This window comes from Procambarus clarkii, chromosome 25, assembly GCF_040958095.1.
Source record: "Procambarus clarkii isolate CNS0578487 chromosome 25, FALCON_Pclarkii_2.0, whole genome shotgun sequence".
NCBI lineage: Eukaryota > Metazoa > Arthropoda > Malacostraca > Decapoda > Cambaridae > Procambarus > Procambarus clarkii.
The window spans coordinates 41,975,471-41,985,611 of NC_091174.1; the positions used below are offsets into that span (position 1 = coordinate 41,975,471).

Genomic DNA, 10,141 nt, shown 5'->3' on the forward strand with positions numbered 1-10,141 from the left:
CCTATATAGGTTTATGCCCAAGTGTAGCACACAAACATGCTTTGCTGAATATTTTGTAAACTCCCAGGATGGGAGACAGGCAGCCTTTATTGACCTACAGTCAGCTTTCGATGTAGCGAATGGCGAAACAATATTAGAGCAACTTGCTGAATTTGGAATCAAAGGTAATCTTCTGAGTTGGATAAAGAGCTACCTATCCAACAGGCGTGCTAGTGTCCTATTTAAAGGAGTTAAAAGTACAAGAACAGATGCATTCGAACTAGGCACACCTCAAGGCGGTGTCCTGAGCCCTATGCTCTTCAATATACTTATGCACAAACTTATCTATGACATACCTGTACAACCTACTGCAAATGTTATATGTTATGCTGTTGATATTTGTATTATGGCACACAGTAAACCAAGGCTACAAGTGTTACTTGATGCATTCTCCAAGAAAGTAGTAGAATGTGGCCTCATAATCTCTGTTGATAAAACAAGGGTTCTTATTCCCAATTCTCTTCATGTTAACTATACTATTAATGGAGTGCCCGTGGAGACTTGTGAGTCTTATCACGCCTCGCACTTGGAGTCGAGGTTAATGATACAAATCTCGTCAGCAACCTGCGCAAAAAACTTGTTGGGCGTCTTAAACCTCTCAAAACTCAAGTTGGCAAAGGATTTGGCATTAACATAAAATATGCTCGGAGTTTTTATATTGCCTTTATACGATCTGTTGTTAATTATTATGCCTTGCATCTTCTTAATTTTTCTCCTAAACAATTACAATGCCTAGATGTAGTACAGAATGATGCCATGCGCATCATCCTGGGTTGTCCTAGAACTGTCAGAATTGTTAACATGAGAAAGGAACTAAACTTACCTTCAATTTACGAAAGAATAGTTCTACTTAGTACGATGTTTTGCGCCAAAACTTTGAAAAATAATGGTCCTCCCAGCTCTATTCAAATTAAATTGAGATCCATTCTAAACAATTCTGACTGCTCCCTCAATCCGCTGCAAAAACCTTCTTACAGTGTGTGTGACTCAGTTGTGCCTATAATCTTCTGAAACTGAATGTGTCTCTTAACCCTGATAAAACTGTTCACTATGTTCCCCCCCTTGGAAAGATGTGGAGGTCTCTCTGCATTATACCCCCATCAGTGTAAAACAAATGTATAACACTGACATTTTGAGATGTATAACATTAGAAGCTATTGACAGTCATCTTCAAATTCTCAAACCGACTGAATCCTATGCCTTTACTGATGGCTCTGTGCAGTTAGGCACCGGTAGAACAGGTTGTGCATGTGCAGTATATAAAGGGAGTGAAATGATCATGTCTAGTACACTGAGATTGAACAACTGGGCAAGCACGACATAGACCGAGCTATTGGGCATTTATCTAGCCACTGAATACCTTAAGCTCAATGGTGGTGGAGTTATTTTCTGTGACTCTAAAAGTGCTCTGCAATCCTTAAAAAACCCATCACAATGTATGTCGGAAGTAGCTTTTAATATTAAATGGAATGTAATTTTTGCCAATGATAATAACTTGTATAAAATTTGTGTGGATCCCATCCCATGTGTGAGTTGGAAAACATGACTTTGTAGATCGATTGGTCAATGAGGCTTGCAGGAAAAAAAACATTGATTATGACTTTGGACTATCTAATGCAATTATTAGAAACACAAATTAAAGAAATTAATTCAGATTTAGAAGAACTAAGAAATGTCCAGAGACCTGAAAGCTGCAGTATTAAAGATTATGACAAGTTTTGTAATAACAGGTATTTGTTTGGTTAGCACAGTAACTGAACCAGGCAATGTGTTATAGTCATTGCGCGAATTCGCCTTGGCTATAGACACATCTGGCAGGTTAGTGAGGCTGAGCCACTACCAGAATTCTCAGATTGTAAACTCTGTGATAAACCTTTAATGCATTCACTAGAACACTGTATTGTTGAATGTGAAACTTTAAAGGACTTTAGACCTCCTGGCCTCTCGTACCACCTACTGTGTAACTATTTTATTGACTCAAGTGTTCTGGACGACATCCTAACAATTTATCCAAAATTTGCTTGTCCATTTTAACGAATGAAGAACAATTTTTATTTATATTACTTCTAAGCTGCATCTCTTATGAACCCATCCCTGCCCTTGTGTGGCAGTGCACAATAGAAAGTTGTTTTCACATATCCATACATTAAAATATTGATTGTAACGATGATTTATATGTACTTCCACCTACAGTTTAGACCTATTGTCTTATGTATGACCCTCTGCCCTGCGTGACAGTGAATACCAGTATTATCCTCACTTTAATAAGAATTAATCGAAATCCTCAGATTAGGCAAAATTGTAATTAATTTTGTCAATAAAGATGTTAATAATAATAATAATAAGTTAATTAACTCTCACTGAATCCTTAAGTCCTCAACACAACTTAAAGAACATAAAGTAACCCCAGGTTACATAGGTCACACTTACAGTGGCATAACAAAATAAATGCACAGCCCACATACGGTTGCAGCTTTCTACAACACGTTAACTACTGTACCCTCATAGTAATGACACACGGTTTTGCAACACAAAAGTATACCTACATTTTTGCCCCCTCTAATCTTGCAACAGTTGCAAGGAACTACTGTGCGGAATCACTACTTCAACAAAACAATTTTGCATTAACTCAAGACACCGTCACTACACGGACAGCTGGCACTAATTCTCATAATTAGGCAGATTAACCAAACAATTGCTTGCTCTCTCATTAAGTACTGTGAATTCCCCTGAATAATTAAAGGTGGACCTCCTTCAATCAACAACACAGCTCCTAGGGCAGTAATATAAGGTATACCAAACAACAACACTGCCCAAACACACAACATACTGATGCTGTGAGCATACCCCACATGCTAATGACATCACTATGCAATCAGTCAGCAATCTCAACTGACTCACCACACAACACCATAATAATATACATGCAAATGAAACACTTGGAAATGGCACACACTAGTCAATGATCATAAATCAAATAGCTACCCATCATGCCTCATAACAACATAAAATTACACATATATGTATTATATATATCACTAGAGTAATTAATATATAATTATACAGACCTAAGGGTGTCCTCTGATCAACCCTAAATACACTGGCCTGCCGACCTTTGAAATAATATAATAACATGCGGCAACATGGCATTAATCTTGACTCTGAACGATATATATTGAATCGACAGATCAACAATCACTTATATGGGAAATAATTTCTACACTGACCGGTTTACATACTTGAGTCAGTCTACGCTCAAAATATATCCATATACATCTATATATGAGGTTCAGTGTATAACATACACCCTCACGTCACATCACAGACAGACAGTCACCTTGACGTCAGTACAGACAGCTGCCTCTCAGCTGCTACCCTCACCTGGCAGGCGCTATGGGACAACACAGCTGGTACCGGAATTAACATCAGTCCTGAGACTCTGTATACATTACATAATAATGAGTACTCACGTTACCACTCTCTTTACATTCATTCCCCCGGTCACAACCTCATTTGCTGAAGCACGGAAGCTGGAGAACCCCCTAACTCGCTCCCACGTGCGTCGACTAGGTGTGGCCTTAGGGAGTGTGGCCAAGGCATGTGTGGCCACCCCATGGCCCTAAGGGGTGGCCATGAGGAGCGCGAGGCGGTCGTGGCGCCTCGCCCTGGAGGAGGGGGTGTGCGGTGTGGCTCACAGGCGTGTGGCCATCGGTGGCCCCACGGTGTCTGGCCACGGAGCAGTGCGTCGGCACATGGGGTTGCCTCGGGCTGGCTGGAGGCCTCAGGCGTACCCAACGTGTGTGGAAGATTCACTCACACGTCCACACACACCACGAGCAGGCTTGCTTGTACACCGAGTGTGATAATGGCGGGCAACACAACATGGCAAACATAGCAAGGTGGAATTTCAAAGTCCAACAGGTCCTGTAATTTCCCAAAAATTACGCTCCCAGGAACAGGTAGCCCAGCCCAATTCCACCACTTGCCAGTTATCATAGAGCAGATAACTCATCAGATGTTAGCAACAACATCTGATACACCACGAGGCTTGCCAGGGGACCTCATGGGTGAATACTGTCCTCTAGTCTTACACAGTTCCTGCCTTACTTCTTGGCACAAGATTACACAAATTGGATCCAGACACGATCCACGGTGGAAGGATTACCGTGCGCGATGAGTAATAAGGATGACACAGCGAATAACGGTGGAGGAGGTGGCAGACATGCCACCCCCACCCGGGGACTCATTGTCCAAACGATCGCCTGTCCTAGACTGAAGATTTGGCGGGCCAAGGAAACTCAAAATGCCTGTCTTTCCCAATTTGTCTTGACAAATCAGAACAAAGCTGGCACAGCCTATCGTGCTGCTACGAATCACAGCCTTTTGCGCCTAAACATCACCTAGAGGCTGAGGTGCCTAGACGAACCACAGACGAGACGTCTCGAGGCGTCCCGTGACGTCACAAGGCGGGGGGAGGCCTTGGCCTTGTCCCCGAACAAGGGAACACAGGTGGAAACTGAGTACCCGAATGAGCCACAGACATTAGAAAGAATTTTTTCAGTGTCAGAGTAGTTAGTAAATGGAATGTATTAGGAAGTGATGTGGTGGAGGCTGACTGCATACACAGTTTCAAATGTAGATATGATATAAATAAATAATAAATAAATATAAATAAATATGTTTATTCAGGTAAGGTACATACATACATACAAGTGATGTTACATTAATGGATTCATATATAGATAGAGCTAGTACATACAATGCCTAAAGCCACTATTACGCAATGCGTTTCGGGCAAGAAAAACATTAATATCTAGAACTTAATACTAATTGAGCATAAAGAATAAAAAGTGTTGAGAACAAATACAAATAAAGATAAAAAAAGGGGGAACATGACTGAAAAAGCAGCACAAATACAATAGGTTGACAAACAGTGTTGATTAAACAAAAAAAATTACAGACATGGGTTGACAATAGAGGAGTGAGGTAGGTTACAGGGAATTTATTAGGTAGTGTTTAGTTTTTATCTTAAACTGGTTGAGAGAGGTACAGTCTTTAACATGGTTGGGAAGGTCATTCCACATTCTGGGTCCCTTGATTTGTAGAGCATTTCTAGTTTGATTAAGTCGTACTCTAGGAATATCAAAACTGTATTTATTTCTGGTGTGGTGCTCATGGGTTCTGTTACAACCTTCAATGAAGCTTTTGAGGTCAGGATTGGCATTACAGTTCAGCGTTTTATATATGTATAATACACAAGAGAGAATGTGCAGTGCCCATATAGCCCAGTAGGCTCGAGAATCTGCACACCAGTTGATTGACAGTTGAGAGGCGGGACCAAAGAGACAAAGCTCAACCCCCGCAAGCACAAATAAGTGAATAGGGGAGTACTGTCTTACGGGTCACGTATATGTGTCGTGGAGACCCCGGGTCCCTCTCCAGCAGTTGCCACTTGTGGTTAACTCCGCCTCTCCTCTTGCCCAAACTCACTAACAAAAGTATATGTGTATAGAATACGTCACAATGCAACTTTTGTTTAAAGTTTCTAATAATGTAGTCTAAACATATTTATTACTGACCAGTTATAATAATTATTAACAAGCAATTAGCTACGGCAGCAAGAGGGAAGTTCTCGGAGAAATCTACACAGAAACTTTCCTGGATGGTGAGAGGAACCTGGCAACTCATTTACTGGTGTGGGCGCTGGGTGACGCACAAACCAAACATGCCTCCAGTTTTTGTTTTAAAGTTCACTTGTTATACACTCCATACCCATCTTGTTGGCGGTAGTAGCAAGGGGCACATATTGGGCTTAGGGACTGAACGCTATAAAATCTATTTACATATACAAGTTGCAGTCTTGTTAAGATAGTTACAAAATATAATGAATATTGTTTTTCGTCAACAATGGGTTAAACGCAATTAAGGATGATAAAGAATCACTTATAATGATTGTATCAAGATTGGAGACATGTACAAACTAGAGTCCAAGAAATAAGGCAAATAGTTCGGTCTGAATGATAGAGCCCCAATTGTACATACTAATTCTCCACTCAAAATATTAGCCATCACCCATAGTCAAGACAACTACACTTCCAGCTGGACCCGTGGGGCAGTGTAGCGAACCATCTGTGTAATGGTTAGGCGCAGAGCATCGTGGAGAACCAGCTCCTTGACACTCCAGTTCACGGAGAACCACCACCACACTCTAGCATCACAGAGAACCACCACCATATACTCCAGCATTAGGGAGAACCACCACCACACTTCAGCATCATAAGAACCACCACCACCACACTCCAGCATCACAGAGAACCAGCACCACCACACTCCAGCATCACAGAGAACCAGCACCACCACACTCCAGCATCACGGAGAACCAGCACCACCACACTCCAGCATCACAGAGAACCAGCACCACCACACTCCAGCATCACGGAGAACCAGCACCACCACACTCCAGCATCACAGAGAACCAGCACCACCACACTCTAGCATCACGGAGAACCAGCACCACCACACTCCAGCATCACGGAGAACCAGCACCACCACACTCCAGCATCACAGAGAACCAGCACCACCACACTCCAGCATCACAGAGAACCAGCACCACCACACTCCAGCATCACAGAGAACCAGCACCACCACACTCTAGCATCACGGAGAACCAGCACCACCACACTCCAGCATCACAGAGAACCAGCACCACCACACTCCAGCATCACGGAGAACCACCACCACCACACTCCAGCATCACGGAGAACCAGCACCACCACACTCCAGCATCACAGAGAACCAGCACCACCACACTCTAGCATCACGGAGAACCAGCACCACCACACTCCAGCATCACGGAGAACCAGCACCACCACACTCCAGCATCACGGAGAACCAGCACCACCACACTCCAGCATCACGGAGAACCAGCACCACCACACTCCAGCATCACAGAGAACCAGCACCACCACACTCTAGCATCACGGAGAACCAGCACCACCACACTCCAGCATCACAGAGAACCTGCACCACCACACTCCAGCATCACGGAGAACCAGCACCACCACACTCCAGCATCACAGAGAACCAGCACCACCACACTCTAGCATCACGGAGAACCAGCATCACCACACTCCAGCATCACGGAGAACCACCACCACCACACTCCAGCATCACAGAGAACCAGCACCACCACACTCCAGCATCACAGAGAACCAGCACCACCACACTCCAGCATCACGGAGAACCAGCACCACCACACTCCAGCATCACAGAGAACCAGCACCACCACACTCCAGCATCACGGAGAACCAGCACCACCACACTCCAGCATCACAGAGAACCAGCACCACCACACTCCAGCATCACAGAGAACCACCACCACCACACTCTAGCATCACGGAGAACCACCACCACCACACTCCAGCATCACGGAGAACCACCACCACCACACTCCAGCATCACGGAGAACCACCACCACCACACTCCAGCATCACGGAGAACCAGCACCACCACACTCCAGCATCACAGAGAACCAGCATCACTATATTACAACGACACGGAGGATCAGTGCCCTGTCCGGGAAGTTCCAGTAAGTGCGTCATCGACCTACGGCCTTGACCTCCTCTCTCTCCAACTCGGAAAGTTATGTTGATTTATCCAAGTATTTTCCCTCTTTGCTGCTAGTCAATGATTTTTATTAACTTTTATAATATGTCAGCATTCAGTATCGTTGAGCTGTACTTCTTGTAAGATGAACACCAATTGTCGCCAAACCGTAAGTACATGTAAACTTTACTTATATCAGTGAGTATGGCCAAGAGTCGGAGTTAACCATAAGTGGCAACTGCCCAGTAAGACGGTCTGGCATCAGTCTTCACACTGAGGAAGAACAGTTAAGTTCACTGTAAAGCACCGCATTATGTCCGCTCTACGCTCTCTTGTGAGTACAACTGTATTTATTCCTGTTTTATGAGATAATAACAATGGCAACGGATGTTTTGGTAATAGGCTTAAATCGTTCATGTTGAACATATCAGTAAAACTTTATATAGTGTTGTTCATATGTAAATTGCAATGTGCTGTGGGGGCCCACAATACCCTAGGTCTTCCCGGCCCATACTTACAAAGTATTGTTCTCCATCTTGAAAGCTGATGTCTAGAAATACAAGACAAACTTCTGAAGTTTCTTCAACAACAGCGTTGCCGATAATATATTTAGCAAGACGACAGTCACAACCAGTGTCACTAACCCTTCCTGTTCCTCGGCTGGTGGTAGCGGTAGCGCTCCTGGCTCTGGTGTACGTGGTTCTTAGTGCCACCTACAGCTTTTCACTAACCTCTTCTTCTTCCTCAGCTGGTGGTGGTGGTGGCACTCCTGTCTCTGGTGTACGTGGCAGTGGCACTACCCTACCTTACTAACGGACATGGTGGCAGATTAGGACACGACGGAGGATACGGGATTGGACACGGCCCTCTCGGTAATCTGTAAGTATTTATATATATATATATATCCAAAACTTTTATGTCTTATTTAGTAAATTAATATTTGACTTAAATTGTGCCATAACTTAAACTAACTTGAAGAGTAATTCAACTTGGCCATCTTTACAGGGTCCATGGGCCAGCTTACCGACCATCAGATCATACTATCACCCATCACTATGGATAGAACATGATGCTGTCTTTAACCTGACAGTTGATATTGGTGCATAATGGGTGCCGGAGGGCGAATGAATGTCCACCTTCAACTCTTCTTATATCCAAAACATTACTTCTATTCCTGAAGATGAGGAATTGACACTGTGATTATAAATATATTTTTGTAATAAAGATTTTGTTGTTAACTTGCATTTTTACTGACCAGGTGGCGGCGGCAATTGTCCGGGGAATTCTGATGTTGGAAAACTTTCATTAATTTCGAAAGCCTTTCCAAGTATGTGGAAGAAATTACAATGTTTTCAGTAAAAAATATTGGAAATGAAGCACGTAAATGAATGGGTTTTAGCTCACGGCTTACCTTCAGGTTTAAAAACAATTCTAAAAGCTGGAACATTGGTAAAAAAATAAATGTGGAAACAGAGATAACATATGTTAAAGAGATAACATATTTTAAAGAATTCGGTAAACTCTACTTTCTTTAGAAACACAAACATAAGAAGTTCCAACATAGTATAAACAAGCAAATTTCACTTGTTGAAGTTTGTGAAAAGATACGAAAAATCTCTAGAAGCAACCCAACCAAACAACAGCACCACAGCCCACTATAACAAGCAAACATTCTCATTAATCAATGGGCACTAACATCGTAACAACTCACTTCCAATTAACATACAGAACCAACTTAGAGAATCACGCCACAACAGACAAGGAACCATCAATCTTGCCTGTACAGCTATTTTCGTGTGGAATCTTAATGACGTAATTCAATGAAAATTAAATCATACACTACAGGTGGGCAAATTACATGTTCCTGGAGAGAACTTACATTATTACTTACAGTTTACTAAGATTAGTCTCACAAGTACCAGGTAATCCACGTTTAGAATTATACAGAATGAGTTTAAGTGAAGGAGTATTGCCAGATGATTGGACAAAGAGTGTCGTTCTTCCTATCCCCCAAACCATATTCAGATAATTATAGACCCTTATCTCTAACATCGTGTGTTTCTAAAATGCTTGAACAATGATGTACAATTATCTACATCTCACACTGTACACAGAAAAAGAGCTAAAATTTCTTGAATCCTTGCAATATGAAGGTGTGTGTTTCTTCCTTGGGGGTCCAAAATCCACGAGAATTGTTCATAAGAGAGCAGAGTTAAAATTACCAACCATAAGTGTGAGAATTGTGTCCATTAGCACAGTTTTCGGCGTGAAGGCATTAAGTAGATCTCGGCAACATATGAAATTTCCAGCTAAATTTTTTAATATGCTACACTCACCTGAGGTCTAAGAAGAGCGAAATCTGATTAAGCATTTTGGTTTTACAAGTTAGTCAACTCCATCAAAATATTAAATATGTACCCAACTCAATGATCAATCAACCAATTAATCCATGGGATAATTGGGATCTATTAGTTGATTTTGTAAATGCACCCAAGAA

At 42.4% G+C, this 10,141-nt stretch overlaps 1 long non-coding RNA gene across 1 annotated transcript; it reads left to right on the forward strand.

Annotated features, from left to right (window-relative positions):
- Nucleotides 1-7,915: 7,915 nt before the first annotated feature.
- Nucleotides 7,916-8,838, forward strand: LOC123749000 (uncharacterized). The gene is made up of 3 exons (XR_011229591.1): nucleotides 7,916-7,978; nucleotides 8,393-8,523; nucleotides 8,650-8,838. It is a non-coding gene; the product is annotated as an uncharacterized lncRNA (long non-coding RNA).
- The last annotated feature ends 1,303 nt before the right edge of the window (nucleotides 8,839-10,141 follow it).